Source organism: Myotis davidii, unplaced genomic scaffold (assembly GCF_000327345.1).
Source record: "Myotis davidii unplaced genomic scaffold, ASM32734v1 scaffold282, whole genome shotgun sequence".
NCBI classification, from domain to species: Eukaryota; Metazoa; Chordata; class Mammalia; order Chiroptera; family Vespertilionidae; genus Myotis; species Myotis davidii.
The window spans coordinates 1,083,917-1,090,782 of NW_006293249.1; positions in this window are offsets into that span (position 1 = coordinate 1,083,917).

A 6,866-nucleotide genomic window follows, 5' to 3' on the forward strand; every position below is an offset into this window, starting at 1 on the left:
AGGATTTGAATAAATGTTCTACAGAGTATATGAAGACCACAGGGCCCAAAAAGGAAATTCAGTGCTGAAATGTATGATGGCATTTGCAGGTTCAAAATGAGATCCAAGACCTAAAAAAGCAATGTGGACCAGAGTGCTGGAAAAAAACTGGATCCTACTGACATTTCTTTATTTTTTAAAAAATATATTTTATAGAATTTTTACAGAGAGGAAGGGAGAGAGAAACATCGATAGGAGAGAAACATCAATCAGCTGCCTCTCACACACCTCCCACTGGGGATGTGCCCGCAACCAAGGTACATGCCCTTGACCGGAATCGAACCCGGGACATTTCAGTCCATAGGCCGATGCTCTATCCACTGAGCCAAACCAGTTAGGGCAACATTTCTTCTTAAGTCAAAGAGTAGTTTGGGTAGTAGTCGGAGGGTTTTAATCATTGTTTTATCTTTCATAAAAAGTGTTTTAACATTTAGAGCATTTGGAATTACTAGATTTATCAGAAGCAGGGAGGGGGGAAATCACCCACAACCCCACCAACCCTAAAACAGTTACATTTAAATATTTGATCTATTCTCATTCCATCTTTTTTTCACACATATTTTTCAGTTACCTAGTTCACACCTTCTGTGTGTGCCCCAAAAGGTGTGTAAGTATTATTTGGTGCTTCTCATTAAAAGAAAGAATTTTCACAATCAAAAACATGTAGGAAATGCTGAATTAAACAAAGTTAAACAAGTTTTTTTAAAATGATGTTTTTATTTATATTAGAGAGGAAGGGAGAGGGGGAGAGAGATGGGCTGCCTCCTGCACACCTCCTACAGGGGACTGAGCCTGGAACCCCAGGCATGTTCCCTGACGGGGAACCGAACTGGTGACCTCTTGGATCCTGGGTCGATGCTCAACCATTGAGCCACACCGGCCGGGCTAAACTAGTGTCTTTACTGCAGGATTCTCTGCCTTTTAAAAAGATGATGTGTATTGTGATTCTCAGAAAGATAGTCTGTTTCCCAAATATATTTAGCTTTGGAATGCTCTTGAATTCTATAGCATACAGTTTAGTAAAAGTTTATATGTGTAAATTTTTATTTTTTATCTTAGTGTATTCTGATGTTATGAAAGACTCAGTAGTTTCTAAAACCTGCCTAATGGCCCATCATATGGACATCCCATGATGTGCTGGCCATTCAGATAGTGTTCTTTTGGTGAACAAGGAACAAACAGGAAATAATAGAGTTACTGAGTATATTTGGTGATTCTGGTGAGAGTTTGGGATTTGAAGAGATGAACACCACTGAATCTAACCTTAGTGCTGAGTTCCTAGGTACACATTGACACTACTTTGGCAGCTCTGGGAAGCCTTGTGTCACCTGAGATGCCTCTCTGTACAATGTGTTCAATTTAGCAATCACTTTCCAAGGGAGCCTAGCTCACCTTCATCAGAGTGGACTTATCATAAAGACTTATTAGTTGGTCTATGAAGATTAGTCTACTTACCCCTATTTATTTTTTTCATTCATTAATTTATTTATTTATGTTGATCCTCACCTGAGGATATTTTTCCATTGATTTTTAGGGAGAATGGAAGAAAAAGGGAAAGACAGAGAGAAACACATTGATTGGTTACCTCCTCCCCAAGCCCAGACCAGGGCCCGGGCCGAGAGGAGTCTGCAGCCAAGATAAGTACCCTTAACTGGAATCAAATCTGGGACCCTTTGGTCTGCAGGCTGACGCTCTATCCACTGAGCCAAAACAGCTAGGGCCCCTATTTCTAATATGTAGCTTCATGACTTTTAAGACAATTTTAGGTAATCTTTCCTTCCCTTTCAATTCTAACTGCACTCCAGCCCACCTCCACAATGTGACCAGTGTCCTATAAGAAAAAAAGTTCCAATTAAATCTGAATTGTAGGAACGAAAGCATTTCATTCATCTTTCATGGAGTAAATAGGGAAGAAAGCATTCAAACATAAAAATACCAGAGTATTATTGATCCCATCTAAATTGAATCTCTTCTCACATCCTTGAAGAGCTGTTCAGAAAAAGGACAAATAAAATTACCTATTGCTTACTTGGCCATGTTGCTCAGTGGTTGAGCATCAACACAGAAACCAAGAGGTCACTGGTTTGACTCCTGGTCAGGGCACCTGCCTGGTATTGCAGGCTCAGTGACTAGAAGGGGGCATGCAGGAGGCAGCTGACTGATGATGTTTCCCATCAATGTTTCTATCTATCCCCTCTCCCTTCCTCTCTCTCTAAAAATCAATAAAAACATTTTTTAAATTACCTATTGCTCAGAACTAGAATGTAACCAGGATAGAGCAAAATCCCACAAATTTTAGTGAAAGGTCAATGGGAAAATAAACATCTTAGACTGGCAGAGTTGAAATCAGATCTCATACTAGAACAGAGATCTGGGGGTGGGGGGACTGCTGCATGGAAAAGGGGAGATGGCATGGTCCTAATGGTGGTAGGGCAAAGATAACATCAACTGGAGTTCATGCCTATAAGGACAGAGACCAACCCAGAGTGGACATGCGAGGAGAGAAGTAAGACCTGGTGAATCAGAAGGAGAAGGCTTGGAAAGTTCATGGGACCAGAAGTGGCAAAAGGCACTGCTTCTGAGAAGAGGGAGGCACCTGGGAAAGTGAGGTTTCCCTGGGAGGCTTGGTGGGGGAGGGAAACCCAGTAAGGGGCATGCAAGAGGCAGCCAATCAATGATTCTCTCTCATCATTGATGTTTCTATCTCTCCTTCTCTCTGAAATCAGTAAAAATATTAAAACAAAACAAGATGCTATCACAGAATAAGACAGACATAAAAAAAATAAAGTGTCTTTTATTAAAGGAACTGCAGTTCACTGTGTTAACATAAGAATTTTTGTTAGTTTATTTGAGCCAAACTGTCAACAATTGCTGGGAAGCAGAATCTCAACAAATTAAGATAATGCTCTGGAGGATGGTGGTTTTCACCTAATTTTATAAATTACCATCAAAGGAGGAGACATAAGTGAGTTACATTAAATCCACTGGTGATAGATTAGGGAGGTGGGAGAAAGCAAAGCTGGGAAAACTCTGGATTAGATAAAAAGTAAAATGATACATACAAACCTCTTTTACGTAGGTGGGTACAGGATAGTTAACAGTCAGCAATTAGCAGATAACAATAACAATGAGGGAATTTGTGGTTGGTGCCCTGGCACCATTTGTTGTGCACTGAGGGGTCTGAAAAAAGGGAAGTTACGAGTTACCCTGACATTCCACAGGTATGTTATCTTAGATGCAAAAAGACAATAGGCTCAGTAAAAATCGAAGTTGATGTTTGTCAGGGAAGATACTGGCCTAGAACATGACTACCCACTATTAACTGCTTTTTAATTAAAAGGTTTTAATTTCAGACCATGCTTTGGGGTTATTTTAGGTCTCTTGAGTGTGCAAGTTTGCCATGCAGGCCTTCCTTGAGTTAGGTTAGCATGTGACCCTTTTTTGTCCACAACTATATAAACAAAATGGGACATTTTTAGGCTAAAGCCAACAGCAGTTAGCATATTAATGCAAAAAGAATCATTGGAAGGCCAATGGACTTTGATATTCAGCAGGGCTGAAAATCAGCATAATATTGCCCTGCTGTGGGCTCAATGGCTCAAGGCAATTTCCTAAAGGTCCAGTGGTCGGCAAACTCATTAGTCAGCAAAGCCAAATATCAACAGGACAACAATTGAAATTTCTTTTGAGAGCCAAATTTTTTAAACTTAAATTATATAGGTAGGTACATTGTTATTAACTTAATTAGGGTATTCCTAAGGCTTAGGAAGAGCCACACTCAAGGGGCCAAAGAGTCGCATGTGGCTTGCAAGCCACAGTTTGCTGACCATGGTCCTAACCTGATCATCCTTTTACTGTTTACCAAGCTTTACCTTTGATATGCCTGTATGCATTGCTAGAGGGCAAGATGTGTATCTAAAAGTGAATAAAAAGCAGATGGGACTCAGTCTGGGGCGGGGGGGTGCTTCTTCAAGAAAGAGGTCTCCACCTGGCCACCCATGCCTTCTAAATTCATATTTCTTGTATAGCATTTTCATTTGTGCATCAGCCCCTCCTTCAGATCCTGAACCCCACCATGAAGGTTGCGGCATGCTGCTATTGTTGGTCTCGAAAAATCCAATGCAAATAAACACAGTCTTCATACAAAAATACTTTAAGGAGGAAAATGAGAACTTTTTAGCAAATAAAAACACAATTAAATGCAAACAGGATAAAAACCCAAAGCAGGGAGAAATTTTACACAACACATCATTAATTAAACATGATTAAACAACCAATAAGATATGAAAAAACACCACAAGTCATAAACTCAGAAGCTCAAAATACAGTAGAACCTTGGTTCTTGAACTTAATTCATTTCAAATGCTGTTTGAGAAGTGATTGATTAAAAAACTGAATTATATTTTTCACATTACAAATAATGTCAATTTAATTAATTTGTTCCAGACCCACAAATGATTCCACTTTAACCTTTCTTATGTATAGTACATGCCTAATGTACTGTTTAATCTCTAAATAAACACTTTCTTAAATTTATCGTACCATCCTTACCAGTCTTAAAGGAATCACTTTCAGCACTGGGTCCAGGGATATCTTTCAGGTCAGTATGAAGCATATTTGCTTTTTCCTATCACTGACTCTGAAATGCTGTCACCCAGCTAACTGCTTTTTGTTTATTCAAATCAAGGTTTTTTTTACTTCTTTAATTCCCTGTAATCATTGTTTCTTTCACACCCTTAGCAACATTAGCACTTTTGGTTGCCTCTTTATATTTTAAAATTGTGCTAATCATTCTCTCCCTTTTTAAAAAATACATTTTAATGATTTTTTACAGAGAGGAAGGGAGAAGGATAGAGAGTTAGAAACATCGATGAGCGAGAAACATCAATCAGCTGCCTCCTGCACACTCCCCACTGGGGATGTGCCCGCAACCAAGGTATATGCCCTTGACCGGAATCGAACCTGGGACCCTTTGGTCCACAGGCCGACGCTCTATCCACTGAGCCAAACCAGCCAGGGCGATCATTCTCTCCTTTGTATGTACATTTTCTCCTTTCCTTGTAAGTGGCCTGAGAGAAGCTTTTTTGTCGTGCTGAGGTATCATCATAAAAGGGTTGTCAGGTCACAAAACTGAAGTTTTGTTCCACAACCCAGACTTTTTTTTCCTGTAAACAAGTTGGTTGAGAACTAAATTGTTTGAGGTGGAGACATTTGAGAACTGAGTTTTGACTGTAAAACTGGACAAATAAGTCCTGGCTGGTGCGCTAAGTGGTTAGAGTATCACCCTGTGGACTGAAGTGTCTTGGGTTCAATTCCCAGTTAAGGGCATGTACCTGTGTTGTGGGTTCCCTACCCAATCTTGGTTGAGGTGCATGCAGAAGACAACCAGTTGATGGGGCTCTCTCACATCCATGTTTCTCTCTATTTCTCTTTCTCCCTGATCCTCCCTTCCACTCTCTCTGAAGAAGCAATCCTCGGGTGAGGATTAACAACAAAAAATGTGGACAAATAAGATGTGCAATGGAAGCTCACTAAACTCAAGAAAGAAAAAAACGGACAAAATTATCTCAGCTGCCTAAAGGAGAAAAGATATAACTGAAAGTACAGAAATGGACATTGAGGATGGAAATAAAAGGATCCAAGAAAATAAAATGTAAGGAGGTATTAGAGATCAGAGAGAAAGTAGAGATGTAGCAGATGAAAAGAGAACAGATAGCCCTAGCTAGTTTGACTCAATGAGTAGAGCGTCGGCCTGTGGACTGAAAGGTCCTTGGTTCAATTCCAGTCAAGGGCACATGCCCAGGTTTTGGGCTTGATCCCCAGTAGGGGGCATGCAGGAGGCAGCGAATCAATGATTCTGTCATCATTGATGTTTCTATCTCTCTCCTCCTCTGCCTGTCTCTCTGAAATCAATAAAAAAATATTTTTAAAAAACATATACGTACATGTAATAAGACTAAGATGTAAGACTATAATTAAAGAAAATGGTCTATAATAAAGAAGAGCTGATGCCTGACTGGTGTGGTTCAGTGGTTGAGCATCGACCTATGAACCAGGAGGTCACAGTTGGATTCCCAGTCAGGGCACATGCCTGGGTTGTGGGCTTAATCCCCAGTTGTGGGTGTGCAGGGGGCAGCCTATCAATGATTCTCATCATTGATGTTTCTATCTCTCCCTCTCCCTTCTCTGAAATCAATAAAAATATATATTTTTTTAAAAAAAGAAGTCTTGAACCTGCATCCTGAATGTTCTAAGTCCTTGGGGGGGAAAAACTAGCCCACAATTATCAACACTGAGAAACATATCCAAATACAATTAATTAACTTAGAAGATAAATTCTCTGGACCTCAATTTTAAAAAAATATAGAAAAGTAGCTTTGCATAGGTTTTGAACATACAAGATTTTGGTGAATACACTTATTATGCATCCTTTCTGAGGAATCTATCGCAGGACAAACCAACCAAGAGATTTGAGAAATTTTGACAAAAGGACTGATGAGCACTGGATACATCTAATCTAATAATAGACAAACATGGTAATTGACCATACCTCCGCTATGCTTCCCATTGGCTAATCAGCAGAATATGCAAATTAACCCAACCAAGATGGTGGCCAGCAGCCATGCAGTTGAAGCGAGCAGGAGGCTCGCTTCCTCCAGTGATGGAGGAAGCCAAGCTTCCTCCCTGCTGCGGCCGGGCTCTGAGCTCCACTCTAAGCAACAATGTTGCAATTATAGAAGCTAAACAAACCCCAGATACCTGCTTTCAGCAGGCTGTGGCCTCGGAGCTAGAGCGGCAACAAAGTTTCAATTATAGAAGGTTAAATA